This window comes from Sorghum bicolor, chromosome 8 (assembly GCF_000003195.3).
Source record: "Sorghum bicolor cultivar BTx623 chromosome 8, Sorghum_bicolor_NCBIv3, whole genome shotgun sequence".
Lineage (NCBI taxonomy): Eukaryota > Viridiplantae > Streptophyta > Magnoliopsida > Poales > Poaceae > Sorghum > Sorghum bicolor.
The window spans coordinates 42,577,325-42,596,495 of record NC_012877.2 but is presented as its reverse complement, the minus strand read 5'-3'; positions in this window follow the sequence as shown (position 1 = coordinate 42,596,495).

Below are 19,171 nucleotides of genomic sequence, written 5' to 3'. Positions count from 1 at the left end.
CACTCTTCGCCTTCCAGCAAGCTCGGGGACTACATCGGTACGATGCATCTAGCGATGCATCTCAGTCTCAAAACTACTTTGGGGAATTTTCTCTTGACCCTGGCACCACGTGCCTACGTCACCTACTACCAGGCTCGGGGACTAAGTGGGCACACTTCACCTGGCGGTGAATTTGCTTGCCTTTTTTGGATGCTGCTACCTTTCAAAAAGGGCAAAGTGGGCACACTTCACCAGGAAAGAAATTTTTTTTAGAGCACCATGCATTCTTCGAACAACCTGCTTCTTCGATGACAATGTTGATCAATGAACCGTTCGGGCGATTTCCCCGCTCATTGAAGACGACAGGCCACGCTGATCGAAGAAGCTCAAGACGGCGTGTTGCATCACAATACATGGCGCTCGGGGACTAGCTGTGGGGGTATAAATGTGGCAGAACCTCCTGAGTGTTTGGGCCCACCGACACCTGCCATTGTCCTAAGGACCTCTGACGGTGATGCCGGGAGTCCTCCCACTTTAGAAGTCCGATGAGCATTGCTGGGCGCTCATTCCACTGCTACCTGTGGCGTACCAAGCTGGCTCGTCCGGACCACTGGTAATGGTCAAACAACGAGAACTGTTTCTTCTCGCCCTTACAGGATAGCAAGTGGCCACCTTAACACCAGGATCATTCGTTGCGAAGATAAAGCAGTAACTCAACGACACAAGACCAAAATAATATTTCAGAGTAAACAGCGGAAGTATTACATAACTTAATTTATAAAAGGAGTTCTTCCAGATAGTAGAGTGTTATTACAAGCCTGGTCCAGCGGAGCAACTGAAACTTTAGCATAGACAGAACAAAATTACAGACCCTGCCCATGGGTCGTGCTCACTCTTCTTCGTCGTCAACCTCAACGACGGTCACACAACAGGGTCCGAAACAAGTCGGCTCCTGTGCTTCACCTGCAACAGGGGTATCGAAACCCTGAGTACGGGAGTACTCAACAAGACTTATCCGACGGGAAAAGAGGAGAATTTAGGGATGCAGGCTTAGGGTAGACAAGGGGTGGCTGAGCAAGGAGTCAAAGTGTTTTGCGTAAAAGCTTACTAGTAGTGCATCCTTATTTTCAAGTTTTACCCCGAATTCCTTCCTCACAGAAGCAGAGGAATTCGAGGATAGTTTAACTAGTTGTATCTCACAGACGAATCCGTGAGTTCCTAGTCCTATCATTGAGTATTATTTATCGATGGTCATAGCTTCATGTCGCTATGAGTCCGGGAATTGGGATCCGAACCTCATGAGACATTTTCCCTTTTCTCATTTTATCACTTAGTTGCATATTTAGCTACGATGAGGGTCGAAGGAATTGAGTCTCCCAATCGGGGAGCAACGACGATTCGAATCGCTTAGCAATCCAGCTGGAGTTCCTAACCACCCGACATATGTAGAACCAAATCTTGCATATGTCGACCCAAATCAAGCTCTCCCCAAATTTGACCAGGTTCGCGGCACCCGAGAGCACAGTACTCCACCATCCTACAGCCGATCTAGATGTTTTCCGGTCATCTCAGATCCGTAAGGTGGGTACACACTACTCTCGCCATCTTTCCACTCCCAGTGCGCGAGTAGCTGTTCGCGTCGAGGGATTACAAGACTGGGCTTACCGTAGGTAAGTGGCTAGTACTATAAATTCTCAACCCAGCAGGCCATCAACGGAACGGTCCTTAATCAACACAGTTGGAGACACTACTTTAAGACTCCATTCTTAGAGCAAGTCCACCGACCGGTCTCAAATTGAAACATCATTGATCATAAGTGTATCCCACAACAACCCTTCAAACTTTCTTGTTTGAAAACCTATCTAGTAGCAGGGCTAAGCATCGCTACGCAGTTTTAAAATAAAACAGGTGTCAAGGACAGGATAACAGATATCAAGGTAGTAAATGCAGCAAGTAGGTTAACCCAATTCTCAACTACCTAATGCAGCATTTTCAATTCATAAGTGATAAAAGATTTAAAACATCCAAGGAGGGGTTAATGCATCCGGGGCTTGCCTTGGTTGCAGGGCAGAGAGGGACCCTCGGAGACTTCCCAAGTCTCGGATCCGACTTCCTCGAACGGAGCACCGACCTCGAGGTTCGGTTCAACGGTCGCTCCTTCGGTCACGGACGCTATACGCAAGATGATGAATGCTTATGATATGCGTATGGCAATTATGCAAGATGGAACGAATCAAGTACAATTTGCCTTCTTAATGCAATACAGAATAATCAATAAGTAAAGTTACTTAATAACTTAATGTTTTTACCCAAGAGGGTGCATCTGTAAACTAAGACTTTATTTAATTCATAATTATCTTAAATTAGTTAACTATTAATCCTATTTACCTTGATTAATTCTTAATTAACTACTAATGACAGTAATTAAGCACTAAGGCTAAATAATAATTAAATGCCAAAGGTCATTAGGGTTAATGACCTCAGGTCATCATATAATCCAAAATCACTCAACCCTAATCATAAGGATTTAATTAATTATTGTTTAATTATTTTGGAATTATTATTTAAGTGCTAAATAAGGATTTATTAGTATTCTACTCTAACAATACCCAAATGCCACCAAATTTTGTGTGGAGCCAGGGAATAATATTCAGAGGCTCCCCATAATTTTTGGTGATTTTTGGATATACAAATAAATTATTAAAATTCACACAAGTTTTATTTGCTAATTAAAAGGGCAAATTTTTACAGACATGTAAACTACCAGAAAACAGAACTTAATATTTTTCTTGGGTTCTATATGTTTCAGAGAATCTCCACAAAAATTTCCACGATTTTTGGATTAGCACACGAATTATTACACAAATTCAAACATTAAGCACTTTTAAACAAAAAGAAAAAAGAAAAGAGCACTGTGCCACGCTGGCGGCCCGCTGGGATCCGGCCCAAATCGGCCCGAGAGTGCTCTCCCGCGCGGACCGCGCGCGCGCTCTCTCTCACGCGGCCACTGACGGGCGGGTCCCGCCCGTCAGAGGTGTCTTCAACCTCCCACCACCGCTCCGGTGAGCTCCGGCTCCGCGCCGGTGAGCTCCCGGCCTGCGCGGCGGGGTGGGTTAGCATCTCCAGCGTCTCACGCAACCTCTAGGACACACGAGATCACCTCTACTCCCTCCTACCCTTCCTGTCCACGCTCATGGCGGATGGCCGCCGCGGCCGAGCCAACGCCGGCCGCTTCAGGCGAGTAGAGCGTGAAGTAAGCGGCGCAACAGCACCAGAAGCTCACCGTGACTTCAACGAAGCAAGAAACAGCCGCGGAGAGGCTTTGAGCGATGCTGGCCACGGTGGGATGCTTGCGGCGGCGCTTTGGCCGGAGCTGGAGAAGAGCGGCTCGGGAAAGGGCTCTGGTGGGTTAGCGCTTGCGCTTGGGGGCGCAACCGGTGGCGGGGCTCACGGCGGAGCTGCTGGGGTGCTCAGGTGGCTTGAAACGGCAGCGAGTGAGGCGAATTGGAGAGGCGCAGGGAGCTCGTCGGCGTCGGGGTTCAAGAAAAGGAAGAGGGGACTCTGGCCACTCGGGGCTTTATCCCCACAACGGACGGCGGTTCGCGGATGAGGACGTCCACGCGAAGCACGGCAGCAAGCAGCTGCGTGGCCGGTGCGTGGCAGCGCGTGCGAGAGCGGCGCCTGCCCGCCCTGCAACCGGGGTGGACGAGCTCGTGATCCCCTGGATCACTGTAGCTCTCCCTTATCTCCTCTCTTTTGTCCCCTTGCGAAAATCAGCCAAAATTTGAACTGAAGTCCAAATTCCACCAAAACAAAAATTGTGCCAAATTTTATAAGCTACAAAACATATTTAAGAGTCCAGAACTGATTTTGAGTGTAACAGGGTGAATTTGGCCAAACAGTTTGAAAATCAAACTCAACTCAAAGAAATTCCAAATTTTTGAATTGGGGCAAAACAGAATTTCCAAAATTACTTTTGATTTTGTATAACAACTTGAAAAACTCCCAACATGAAAGTTGCTCAACTTTTTGTGCTCTACAACTTTCATGTTGACCACTTTTCAAAATTCCAAATGGATTTTGAATTGGGAATTTAAGTTGGAAAAGGGGACACTTTCTGGAAATCTGTATTTTCAAAATTACTTTGAATTTTGTATTGAAACTTCAAAAACTCAAAACACCAAAGTTGTACATCTTGCCAAGAGCTACAACTTTGCTTTTGAACTCAACCTCAAATTTTTCTTAGTTTTTGACTTATGAAAAAGGGGACAAATCTAGGATCCAGAAATCAGGGTTTTCCCCCCCCTAGTTCTTCGGAAAACTTCCACCCTAGGGTTTTAGCAACCACCTAAGCAACAACACACCACAAAAGCACACTCTACTTCCCTAAGCTCAAGCAATCAAAGTAAACTTATTTTAAGTTGATGCATACTAATGTGCTTTAACAATTATGCTTTACAATGCTTATGATGACATGATCCGTTTTTAGTAACCGTAACATCAGGGATGTTACACCATACCCGAAGCATGGGAGAGGCTCTAGGAGTACATCCAGGCCTATCCTCATCATGGAATGGAAGACTAGCTTGTGCTCCAGAACTTCTACGAAGGCCTCACGGCCATGTCAAAGCGGCACATAGATGCCGCAGCTGGAGGTGCATTCCTTTCTCTCACCATTAATGAAGCTACTTCCCTCATTGAGAAGATGGTGGCAAATCAAAGCTAGGGAGAAGGAAGAAAAACACAAACAGGCTCGCAATCTGCGAAGGAGGCAGATGTGCTTGCCGCTAAAATAGACTTGCTGCTGCAAAGGATGGACGGACAAGTTGCAAATCCCAACATGGGCACCGTCCAAGCAGTGAACACACACACATCGTGTGAAGTTTGTGGTGATGAGGGCCATTCGGGGAACAATTGCCCCAAAACCTAAGAAGAAGTAGCATATGTCAACAATGGGTTTCAGCCACCACAGCAAGGTAACAACGGGTGGAACAATCAGCACCGCCCACAGGGTAATTTCTTGAATCAGTCTTCTATGAAAGATCTGGTCATAGGGAAAGCTAAAATCAACGAGAATCTGACCAAGAAGCTATCCTACAATGACAAGATCATTGAGAACATCAACGTCAAGCTTGAAACTCTTTGTTCATCTGTCAAAAGTCAGACGAGTTTTCAACAAGATGATAGAAACACAGATAGCATAGATAGCTGCATCAATTCTAGTCACTGACACAGAGAGGATCCCAGGGCAACCGGAAACCTCTACTAAGTTCATCCACGCAGCCACATAAGAATGAAGGAAGGAAAGTCTTGCCAACAGACTATAAATGTTGAGCCCTTGCCGAAGGCATTCGATAGTTATCTAAAAAACTATATGTAATAAAAATAAATTTTGTGCTATTTGTGTCCCAATAAAGATATCTGAAGGGGCCCACAACATCAAGCAAGCTTGGGGGAGGTGTCCCCGCTCACGTATTATGTCTTTTTAAGTTCTTTAAATTTCATTTTAATTTCCCTTTTTATAGAAAGTTTTTATTTTTAGTTTCCAAAAGTTTCCCTTTCTATAGTTTTATTTTTAGTCAAAAATAAAGTTTCTCTGAAAATCTTATAAAAATTATTTTCTGGTAGTATAGATTTTTCTATTTCCAAATCTTATTTTTATATAATTTTTCAAAACCAAAAATATTTTGAACACATTTCTTTTACTCTTCCCTTCTTCACTCTCTTGCTCCACTTTGCTTCATAGCCTACTCCACAAGCTTAGTGCAAGAAAATTCTATCAAAAACCTCTTGCACACTTCCCTCTCCAAGCAAATACACCATACACTTGTGCTAGCTCGTCCACCATGAATAGAATTTTCAGGCTTAGAATGAGCCACCGCCAACGCGGGGAAGATCCACCAACCCCTGTAAGGAACGAGCAGCCAGCACATGGAGGAGACGAGGAGGAGCCACACGGCTGTTCACGGTCCTTAATGCTCACATTTAACCGTCAACTAATCATGGAAAAGGACCTATATGCAACCAACACCTAGACTTAGGGTTTCATCTGACATAATTCCACAAGTTTTGGTGTTTGTCTATTTCTATAGGTGGTTATTAGGAAATACAGAGGAAAGGCCCACATGTCGAGTTTACATAGAGATATTAACGTGCACCGCAATTATCTAACATCTAGAAGAGTCTAGAAGCCACAGGAACGAAGCGGAGGTAGAACGGGGTCTGGCCCAGGGCGCTCGCCCTCCTGTGGTGCCCAATCAGGGTCCACTTTGGGGATTATGTCCCACCGACTCTAAAGATCGAGGAAAATCACGCGATTAGGGTCGGTTTGATCGGATGGTGGAGAATAACATGGCGTGGATCGATGATGTGGAAATTCCTTGGGGGCTACTCTTCCTAGATTTCTTGGGGGCTACTCATCCTAGATTTCTTGGCGGCTACTCTTCCTAGACTATATAAACAGACCCCCACCAGCCCCTGGAGCCATACCTCTTCTAAAGAATCAAAGCTAGGGTTTCAATTATTCATCCAAGTAGAGAGGATCCCTCTAGTTCATCTAGTTCTAGTTCTAGTTCGGCTAGTTCTAGTTCTAGTTAGTTCTAGTTGTAATCTAGAAAATAGGGAGAGAGAAGAGGAGAGCAGAGAAGGATCCGGATCTGTCAGATCTTCCTCAACATTGTACATTTGTAGCCACTGGTTCATTCTTCATCGTTCTCCAAGTTCTTCAATTCATAATTCCTGAGTTCTTTAATTACTTTTATTTACATTCAAGTTATTTATTGGATTCCCACTTGCATCAAGTGCCCTAGTCTTTATAATGCTAGAGTAGTAATTAATAGATTAGACGTGGTGTTTAGTCTTGCAATTACCTGGAATTGCACCCAATCCTGCGGATTGTTGTGGTAGCCCTAGGGTAGTGACAGCCCTAACGGTCAACGTATTCCTCCTCGTTCGGATCGGTGTTTGTAGGACCGTAGTCAGAGCTTCCTAGCCCTCTTCTCATCTCTTTCTGTGGTTAGTGTTCTCATGTCCCGCAACAAATAATCTTTGAAGTAATTCTTGATTCTTAGATCAACTAGAGAACTCTCAGGAAACTTCCTCTCTTCCCACCAAAAATAATTATATAGTTATCCTTGGGCGATCTTGAATCTTATTTAGTACACTCACGTTCCCTGTGGAAAATTGATACTCTGGAATCCGCGAGGCGGGCGCTGATTGGCCGGCAGGGCGGGCGCCCTAGGGGGGAGGGCTGTCACCCTGCCCCCGGGCCGGCTCAGCCTCTGGTTCCTTCCCGTGGCTTCTAGAGTCTTCTAGATGATAGAAAATTGCCGCACACATTATTATCTCTATGTAAACCTAATGTGTGGGTCTTTCCTCCATATTTTCTGATAACCCCCTGAAGAAATAGACAAACACCAAAACTCATGGAATTCTATTAGATAAAACCCTAAGTCTGGGTGTTGGTTGCATTTGGATCCTTTTCTTTATTTATTTGATGATTAAATTTGATACTTAAGGACCGTCAACAACGATGAGGGCCTTCGAGTCATCGATGGGACGTTGTTGGAGTCCACGCCGTAGGAGACGATTGCCTTGTCCGCCATTGCTAATAGATCTAGATTGGACAGCTTCTCTAAGGAAAGAGGTGGCTGGTTATGGGAGACTATTGAGGGGGGTCTAGGTACGTATTTATATGGGTTTTCAGGAGACAGGATGAGGAGAAACCTAGGCTATATGGGATCCGTACGAAAGAATATCCGAACGTGATTGGGTTATGCACAAATATCCATAGGAAGGGTGTAGAAGGACAGGGGAACAAGAGTTAGGATGAGAGATGACAGGGGGCACTGACCAGCCCCACATAGGCGCCGACCGGCCGCACCAGGGGGCCATCTCGGGTGCCCTTCTGCGTGGTGCCTTTCGACTCCTCCTATTTTCTGTTAGATATGTTTTTAGATAAATTTTCGTACCAGAATAAATAGAACTTAATAGGTTGGTAATTGGATAAATTCTATTTCATCAAGTACGCCCAAATCAAATGGTTCTAAATAAAGTTTTAGTCTCTATCCATTTACCTTGAATAACATGCCTTCGCTTGATTGTAGAGTTACCGCTCCGTGTGGTGATGAATTCATGACGGTGAAGGGTCCTTCCCATTTGCTCCTCAATTATCTAAGCCCAAATAATTTGAACCTGGAATTAAAAAGTAATACCTTATCTCTTGGTGCAAATTCTTCCTTCTTGATCCTCTTGTCATGCCATCTCTTTGTTTGTTCTTTATAGATCTTTGAATTATGATAGGCCTTTTCTCTCCATTCTTTTAGTTCTGATAATTGCATTTTTCTTTTCTCTCGAGTGGCTTCTAAATCCCTATTCTATCTTTTGATTGCGAGTGAGCTTTATGTTCTAGTTCAACCGGTAAGTGGCACGTCTTACCATATACCAGTTGATATGGTGACATACCCAAAGGTGTTTTATAAGCTGTCCGGTATGCCCATAGTGCATGTGGTAACCGATCCTTCCATAAAGTTCCCATCTCATTTACTATTTTCTAGAGAATGTTTTTGATTTGTTTATTTGATGTTTCTGCCTGGCCACTTGTCTAAGGATGATATAGAGTAGCGACATTATATCGTATTCCATGAGCTTGTAGGTATGAGTGAAACATCTTATCAGTGAAATGAGTTTCTCCATCACTTATAACCATCCTAGGTGTTCGAAACCTCAGAAATATAACCTCTTCAAACATCTTCTTTGAGTGTCTTGAATCAGCTGTCTTGCATGGCATGACTTCTACCCACTTGGACCCATAGTCAACTGCCACCAAAATGTACTCATAATTCCGCGATTTCACAAATGGTCCGATGTAATCAATTCCCCAAAAGTCAAAGAGCTCTATCTAAAGATTGTTGGTGAGTGCCATAGCATCTCTAGTATTGATATTTCCGTGCCTCTGACACGACCCACATCTTTGGATGAAATCTTTCGTGTCTTCATACATGGTTGGCTAGAAGAAACCACTCTGCCAAATTTTTGCATGAGTGCGGAATACCCCATAATGACCTCTATATGGTGATGAATGATAGTTTTGAATGATCTACATGCCTTCCTCCACTAGTACACATCTTCTAAGCAACCCATCTGAGCATACCCGAAAGAGGTAGGGTGGATCTCATATGTGGAGACGACTTTCATAAATGAGCCTCTTCTTATTTTCTCCTGGTGGTACGTAGCCTGCAACCATAAGGTTGACAATATTCGCATACCAAGGATCTATCTTGGTCACTTTAAACAACATGTCATCTCTTATTGAGTCATTAATAGTCAATTCTTGAGCTTCTTTAAAATACATCCTAGACAAATGATCACCAACATGATTTTCTATACCTTTTCTATCTTTAGTTTCAAAACCAAATTCTTGAAGCAATATAATCCATCTTATTAATCGTGGTTTAGCATCTTTCTTAGTGAGCAAATATTTAAGAGCAGCATGGTCAAAATAAACAATTATTTTAGCTCCAACTAAGTAAGACCTAAATATATAAATAGCAAAAATAATGGCTAAAAGTTCTTTTTCAGTGGTTGCATAATTTAATTGTGCTTCTATCATTGTTTTGCTAGCATAAGCAATTGCATGATGGGTTTTATCTTTTGCTTGTCCTAATACTGCGCCTACAACTTAATCACTAGCATCACACATAATTTCAAAAGGCAAAGACCAATCAGGGGGTTGAATGATTAGCGCTGATGTATGTGCTTTCTTAAGAATATTAAATGATTCTAAGTATTCATCATCAAATTCAAAAGGTACATCCTTAGCTAAGAATCTAGTCATTGGCCTAGCAATTTGTGAGAAATTGCTTATAAATCTACGATAAAAACCACAATGACCAAGAAAGCTTCGGATTCCTTTTATATTAACAGGTGGAGGTAGCTGTTTAATTACTTCAATTTTAGCTTTATTTAACTCTATACTAGGTGTCCCAACACTATTCCTTCTGTAACCATAAAATGACATTTCTCCCAATTAAGGACTAAGTGTTTTTCTTCACATCTCTACAAAACCCTATCTAAATTTTCTAAACAGTCATCAAAAGTTTTTCCATAAACTGAAATATTATCCATAAAAACTTCCATGATTTCTTCTATAATATCAGAAAATATAGACATCATGCATCTTTGAAAAGAAGCGGGTGCATTACATAATCCAAAAGACATTCTACGATAAGCATAAGTTCCATAAGGACATGTAAATGTGGTTTTGCTTTGATCATCAGAGTGGATAGGGATTTGGTGATATCCTGAATAACCATCAAGGAAACAAAAGAAAGAATGATTGGCTAAATGCTCTAGCATCTCATCAATGAAATTTAGAGGAAAATGATCTTTCTTTGTTGCCTTGTTGAGTTTTCTATAATCTATGCACATTCGTCAACCAGTGACAGTTCTTTGGGGTATTAATACATTTTTATCATTTTGAACAACTGTCATTCCTCCCGTTTTATGTACAACTTGCATAGGACTTACCCACTCACTATGTGGTATAGGATATATAATCCTTGCATGAAAAAGCTTTAAGACATCTTTCTTCACTACCTCTGTCATCATATTCTGGAGTCTACGCTGAGGCTCTCTTGAAGGTGTAATTTCTAGATTGGTTGGTATGCGTTGAGTGCAAAGGACAGGGCTAATCCCTTGTAGGTCTTGGAGTGAATAACCAAAAGCAGCACGGTGTCACACCCCAAAATTAAAATATTGGGTTGTGCATAGAAAACACTAATTAAAATAAATGTTTTGATATTTGGATAAAATTTCTAATATCAGTTTATAAAAATATAGCGTCAATTAGTTATATGAAATACGTCATTCTTTAAATTTTTCTAAATTTAACTTGATGGGTTTTTGCTTGATATGATGTGATGTGATGCTTGTTTGTTGTTTGACTTTGTGTTGTAAGTGGGTAGAGTTTTAGAACGCGCTTAGTAAGTTATTGATCTGTATCCTACGTGTCTCTATCTTTTTCTATAATCGAGCCTCTTATTTCTTGATCTTAATCTTTTATTTAAAGTTTTTCATATTCTCTTATTCTACTCTAAATCATTCTTTTATGTTCATCTTTCATCTATAAAAACTTTTTGAGAATTTTTCCATCTTTTTCGGGAATTCTTTCTCGCTTTTCTGTGAGCATAATCTAATTTTTAGATGCTCCTTGATATCTTTTCATGAGCTCTAAATATCTTATTTGTGTTCCTCATGTTCTAAAATATCTTTAAGAATTTTCTCCAAATTTTTGGAGCCTTTGGAGTATTTTTCGGGGCATAAATATCAATTCTGGACTTTTCAGCAATTATTTTAATCTCGAAAATAATTAATTCCGAAAATAATAAAATATCTCGTTTTTACATCAACCCAAAACCCTAACACTATATATATGCCGGCGTAGCCCTCGACGCGCTGATTCCGAAAGTACGGACGATTTTTCGAGCCGCCGTTCCTATCGTCCTAGATCTAAAGCCGAAGTTTCGAAACCTAGAGCTCCGGCGAACTTCCGGCGAAGGTTCGGCGAGCTTTTTCGGTCACGTTTCTCGTCTCCACTGAATTCCGCTTCCACCATGAGGTTCGTTTCGTTGCCCTCTACACCGGCACGCCATTTATTTTGCGAACCCATCCCGTTTTGATCGATTCCCTAACCCATCTTCTTTTCCGGCGAACCTCCATTGACGCTCGTCAAGTTCTTCGTTTTCCGATTGTGCAGGATATCTCCGGCCACTCCTTGCGCGTCCTGGTCCTGTCCCCGCGTGGCCTCATGCCGCGCTAGTCCTAGAAGCTCGGGCCCCTGCTTGTTTGTGCAGAGCAGCAGGCCGACATGCTACTCGTGACAAGCAAGGAGCCCTAGCTGCTGGTCCTGCTAGCCACCTCCACATGGTGTGCTGCGGCGCCGGCCGGCCAGCAAGCTCTACGGCCGAGATCCCTCCCTCGTGTGCGTGGTGCAGCAGCAGCCTGCAGTGGCCATGGAGGTCACGTCCAGATGCATAACGTGGAGCAAGGTAGAAGATGATTATATTTACGGCTTTGCCACTACTTGCTCAATCCCCACGTTCGTTTCGAGTAATTCAAGTTACGTTAGATTCATATCGACGTGCTCTACATAGTAATATAAACTTTTATTATGTAACTCAATTCTAAATTTATTGATTTAAAGGTAATTCGTTTAATAGCTTTCTAATTAATTTCGACCTAGGGTTATAATTACGTTTTGTTGCATTATGACTGTGTCGAGTTTAAGCCATGCATTAGCGACGATGTTTAACATGTCTCACATCATTAAATTTTATAAGTTAAATATTAATTTAATTTATGCTTACGCAATTGTATTTCTAATTAAAAGCATAATAGGTTTATATTTTGGTCCTTCATAAATTAATGTTAATTTAACTAATATTAATCTTTATGTCCTTTGAATTATAATATGCTTAGTTAAACCTTAAATATAAGTGCTTTAATTTAGCTGTCATATGGTTTTATACGTAAAGCTAAACACTAAATTGATTATTATACTTGTATCTAGTTTTATAATTAAAAATCAAAATAGATTTTATGCTTATGTATTTTATATATAAATGACTAACAAGATTAGTTGCCAACACAATTATATTCCTAAATTATAATTTGCCCAGTCTAAACATGCATATTATACTCGACTAAATGCTCTCATATGTCAATTTGTATTTACATGTTAGTGTTGAATTGACATAAATGATATCTAAATATTTATAAAATAAAATATGATTAGTTTTAACTTGACCTTTGAAAATAAATATGCTAACATTAATCTGAATTAATAACTTTTACATTATTTTGTTTACTTAAATAAATCAAATATGTAGGCTTCTCTTCTATAATATAAAACTATCATTAAACATTTCTTTTAACGATAGGTTCGGTTCTGGTGCTTCTTGTGATCTTGTAGCGTTGATTCTCTTTTAGTACGCTCTTTTCTCTTGTGTGGTGTATTGTTCTTAGTTGCTTTTATTTGTTGCTTGTATGTTTGTCTACGTGTGGTGTTTGATATACGAGTAGACGAGAACCGTTTGCGGGCGCTGAAGATCAGAAGAAGGTGTGAGAATTGAGCAAGTATTTAAGGCAAGTATAACTTGGGATCATCCTTGTTACCTATTCACTTATAAATACACATATATATCATATGCATGCTTTCACCTTGTCGACCTTAGCAAAATCATAGATGATTGTTACCTGAATTCCTTGCTACCTACTTGATATGCATTTGGTGTAGATGTGCTAGTGCTTGATATAATCCATGATCTTGTAAGATGATTAATAGCTGTGCAATGAATATAAAAGAATGACAAATAACTGTATGAGATCTTGTCTGTACGTGATCACCCGGGACAACAGTGCAACCATGAGGGCTATAATGGCTCTGGCTTTAGCTCAGTATGAAGACCTTTTCTAGCTTGTTAGCGGTTACCCGAAAGGGCGCTAGAGGGACTGAACCGACACGGGTATAGTGCGAGCCCCTGTCCCTATGTGTATAGGCTGCGCGTCATTGTGCCATTTGGAAGGGGGGTATCTATATCTGCTCGCAAAGAAAACCTTGCGGCCCTAACATGTTAGACGAACTTTTGAAAGGCTTCATAGTGATCCCTGCCGACCTCCCTAGGAAGGGGGTTAAGAGATTAGCTACCTCGGGCGAAAGGGTAAATCATGACTCATGGGTAAAGATGTACAACCTCTGCAGAGTATAAAACTGGTATACTAGCCGAGCTCACGGTGAGGAGCGGCCTTGGGGACATCTACATTAAGATGATGAGCTTATTATGTTATTATGTTCATTTGATAATCGTTTATGCTATGAATTAATTATGCTTACACTTGATCATGTGATTAATGGATCATTTATGCTACCTTGACATTTGCTATTTAATTATGAACATACTATCCACTATTAAAAGCTAAATGCAGTCAAACCAGTGTCAGCTTTTTGAGCCTCATGAACCCCTGGTTATACTTGTTGAGTACGATATGTGCTCACTCTTTGCTATTTCCACCACTCCAGTTTACTAGTAAGAGTTGATCAGAAGAGCGATGGAATCATGAAGGATGTTCTCAGAATACAAGAAGTGCTAGGCATATGTTACCCCCAGTCAGCCGTCCCTATGAAGATTGAGCCTGAAGATTAGTTATTGTGTTACGATTCTCTGATGTAAGTGTTAATTATAAGTATGTTTCTGCTATATGACATTGTTTCTGATATTATTGCTTCTGTTGTTGTATGTGTGGACTTCCTGGGCACACATATGGCTAGCCTGGTTTTGTTCTTTAAAACCAGTTGTGACTGAGTGGTATCAGAGCAGTGTTGACTGTAGGACATATGCCTAGGTAGCACTGGTCGATTAGAAAAGTCTAATTTGGTATAAAAACTAATTTTCGACCTCCTTGACCATTGATTTGACTATTTCTCATCCTTGTCATATTGTCTCTCCTCCTTGAATAGCTTCCTTTGAGCTATTTCTGTTTATCACCTTGGTCTTTATTTACTTGTCTTACTTAACTTTTCAAAACTTGTTTTATTCAAAATTCGATGGCCTTTCATCATGTCTAACCCGCCCTTTAGGATGACCACCATTATTGAAAAAAAAACATATAGAATCGATGATGTGTTGTGTGCCTGTCTTGGTTGTGTGATGCCTGTGTGTCATCTCTGTTCTTGTGTTACAAAGGAGATCTAGAAGGTACCATCTTGAGAAGTAGCTCAATCTTGTTAAGTGGGGTAGCGTCCGTTACCATCAACTATCTCAAGTTTCAAGACATGAAAATCTAATGTTCAATTTTATTCTTCTTGTATATCTCTTTCTTGTATATCAAACTTTATCTTTTCTACCATCCATCGTCATCTTCTTATGCTCTTTTGTTGGTCTTTGCTCCTTGATCGTTTACTTCATGTAACATAATGATCTAAAGGTCAACTTCATCTTTCTAGTGTACTTTTCTTGTCATCAATTTTTGTGTTTCTTGTGACCAACCAATATTTTCTATTTAACCCTTGTCCATCTACAGTCATCCTATCATCTCTTATCATAGAGCTCAAAATAACCTTAAAAAACAATCTTCATTCTTCTTATCAATCCTTGCTAATTTATAATCTTTTATCATAAACCTCAGAAATCTTGAATTAAGGAATTTTGACCACTATAAGATGTATCTTTATCTTTTATATTATCTCTTATTGACCTTTACTCCTTGACTTTAAACCTCATAATGTGTCACCATTTATCTAACTCTCTTTAACCTTCCTTGACCTTTCCTTTCCACCTATGCTAATACATAATTCTTTGATCTCATGTCATAAATCCTGAATAAATCTTGAGAATAAATCTTTGTCAACTTTCGTTAATGCTTAATTCCTAAATCATATCTTGTCAAAAGTCTCAAAAGAACCTTGATGATCTGCTTTATCATTATCTATAGTCTCTTCGAATCTCGGGACGAGATTCCTGTTAAGTGGGGTAGAATTGTCACACCCCAAAATTAAAATATTGGGTTGTGCATAGAAAACACTAATTAAAATAAATGTTTTGATATTTGGATAAAATTTCTAATATCAGTTTAAAAAAATATAGCGTCAATTAGTTATATGAAATACGTCATTCTTTAAATTTTTCTAAATTTAACTTGATGGGTTTTTGCTTGATATGATGTGATGTGATGCTTGTTTGTTGTTTGGCTTTGTGTTGTAAGTGGGTAGAGTTTTAGAACGCGCTTAGTAAGTTATTGATCTGTATCGTACGTGTCTCTATCTTTTTCTATAATCGAGCCTCTTCTTTCTTGATCTTTATCTTTTATTTAAAGTTTTTCATATTCTCTTATTCTACTCTAAATCATTCTTTTGAGTTCATCTTTCATCTATAAAAACTTTTTGAGAATTTTTCCATCTTTTTCGGGAATTCTTTCTCGCTTTTTTGTGAGCATAATCTAATTTTTAGATGCTCCTAGATATCTTTTCATGAGCTCTAAATATATTATTTGGGTTCCTCATGTTCTAAAATGTCTTTAAGAATTTTCTCCAAATTTTTGGAGCCTTTGGAGTATTTTTCGGGGCTTGAATATCAATTCTGGACTTTTCAGGAATTATTTTAATTCCGAAAATAATTAATTCCGAAAATAATAAAATATCTCGTTTTTCCATCAACCCAAAACCCTAACACTATATATATGCCGGCGTAGACTTCGACGCGCTGATTCCAAAAGTACGGCCGATTTTTCGAGCCGCCGTTTCTATCGTCCTAGATCTAGAGCCGAAGTTTCGAAACCTAGAGCTCCGGCAAACTTCCGGCGAAGGTTCGGCGAGCTTTTCCGGTCACGTTTCTCATCTCCGGTGAATTCCGCTTCCACCATGAGGTTCGTTTCGTTGCCCTCTACACCGGCACGCCATTTATTTTGCGAACCCATCCCGTTTTGATCGATTCCCTAACCCATCTTCTTCTTTTCCGGCGAACCTCCATTGACGCTCGTCAAGTTCTTCGTTTTCCGATTGTGCAGGATATCTCCGGCCACTCCTTGCGCGTCCTGGTCCTGTCCCCGCGTGGCCTCATGCCGCGCTAGTCCTAGAAGCTCGCGCCCCTGCTTGTTTGTGCAGAGCAGCAGGCCGACATGCTACTCGTGACAAGCAAGGAGCCCTAGCTGCTGGTCCTGCTAGCCACCTCCACATGGTGTGCTGCTGCGCCGGCCGGCCAGCAAGCTCTACGGCCGAGATCCCTCCCTCGTGTGCGTGGTGCAGCAGCAGCCTGCAGTGGCCATGGAGGTCACGTCCAGATGCATAACGTGGAGCAAGGTAGAAGATGATTATATTTACGGCTTTGCCACTACTTGCTCAATCCCCACGTTCGTTTCGAGTAATTTATGTAACTCAATTCTACATTTATTGATTTAAAGGTAATTCGTTTAATAGCTTTCTAATTAAATTCGACCTATGGTTATAATTACGTTTTGTTGCATTATGATTGTGTCGAGTTTAAGCCATGCGTTAGCGACGATGTTTAACATGTCTCACATCATTGAATTTCATAAGTTAAATATTAATTTAATTTATGCTTACGCAATTGTATTTCTAATTAAAAGCATAATTGGTTTATATTTTGGTCCTTCATAAATTAATGTTAATTTAACTAATATTAATCTTTATGTCCTTTGAATTATAATATGCTTAGTTCAACCTTAAATATAAGTGCTTTAATTTAGCTGTCATATGGTTTTATACGTAAAGCTAAACACTAAATTGATTATTATACTTGTATCTAGTTTTATAATTAAAAATCAAAATAGATTTTATGCTTATGTATTTTATATATAAATGACTAACAAGATTAGTTGCCAACACAATTATATTCCTAAATTATAATTTCCCCAGTCTAAACATGCATATTATACTCGACTAAATGCTCTCATATGTCAATTTGTATTTACATGTTAGTGTTGAATTGACATAAATGATATCTAAATATTTATAAAATAAAATATGATTAGTTTTAACTTGACCTTTGAAAATAAATATGCTAACATTAATCTGAATTAATAACTTTTACATTATTTTGTTTACTTAAATAAATCAAATATGTAGGCTTCTCTTCTATAATATAAAACTATCATTAAACATTTCTTTTAACGATAGGTTCGGTTCCGGTGCTTCTTGTGATCTTGTAGCGTTGATTCTCTTTTAGTACGCTCTTTTCTCTTGTGTGGTGTATTGTTCTTAGTTGCTTTTATTTGTTGCTTGTATGTTTGTCTACGTGTGGTGTTTGATATACGAGTAGACGAGAACTGTTTGCGGGCGCTGAAGATCAGAAGAAGGTGTGAGAATTGAGCAAGTATTTAAGGCAAGTATAACTTGGGATCATCCTTGTTACCTATTCACTTATAAATACACATATATATCATATGCATGCTTTCACCTTGTCGACCTTAGCAAAATCATAGATGATTGTTACCTGGATTCCTTGCTACCTACTTGATATGCATTTGGTGTAGATGTGCTAGTGCTTGATATAATCCATGATCTTGTAAGATGATTAATAGCTGTGCAATGAATATAAAATAATGACAAATAACTGTATGAGATCTTGTCTGTACGTGATCACCCGGGACAACAGTGCAACCATGAGGGCTATAATGGCTCTGGCTTTAGCTCACTATGAAGACCTTTTCTAGCTTGTTAGCGGTTACCCGAAAGGGCGCTAGAGGGGCTGAACCGACACGGGTATAGTGCGAGCCCCTGTCCCTATGTGTATAGGCTGCGCGTCATTGTGCCATTCGGAAGGGGGGTACCTATATCTGCTCGCAAAGGAAACCTTGCGGCCCTAACATATTAGACGAACTTTTGAAAGGCTTCATAGTGATCCCTGCCGACCTCCCTAGGAAGGGGGTTAAGAGATTAGCTACCTCGGGCAAAAGGGTAAAGCATGACTCATGGGTAAAGATGTACAACCTCTGCAGAGTGTAAAACTGGTATACTAGCCGAGCTCACGGTCAGGAGCGGCCTTGGGGACATCTACATTAAGATGATGAGCTTATTATGTTATTATGTTCATTTGATTATCGTTTATGCTATGAATTAATTATGCTTACACTTGATCATGTGATTAATAGATCATTTATGCTACCTTGACATTTGCTATTTAATTATGAACATACTATCCACTATTAAAAGCTAAATGCAGTCAAACCAGTGTCAGCTTTTTGAGCCTCATGAACCCCTTGTTGACGGTCCTTAAGTATCAAATTTAACTATCAAATAAACAAAGAAAAGGATCCAAATGAGATCAACATCGAGACTTAGGGTTTTATCTGACAGAATTCCACGAGTTTTGGTGTTTGTCTATTTCTACAGGGGGTTATCAGGAAATAAGGAAGAAAGGCCCACACGTCAGGATTACATAGAGATGTCAACGTGCCGCGCAATTATCTTACATCTAGAAGACTCCAGAAGCCACGGGAAGGAAGCGGAGACCGAACGGAGTCAGGGACAGGGCGCCCGCCCAAGTCCTTAGGGCGCCCGCCCACCTTTTTCGGCCAATTACGCTCAATCTCGCGGATTATGCTCCACCGACCTAAAGGATCAAGAATAACCGTTCAATCAATATCGGTTTGATCCGACGGTCCAGGTTCACTTGAGGGG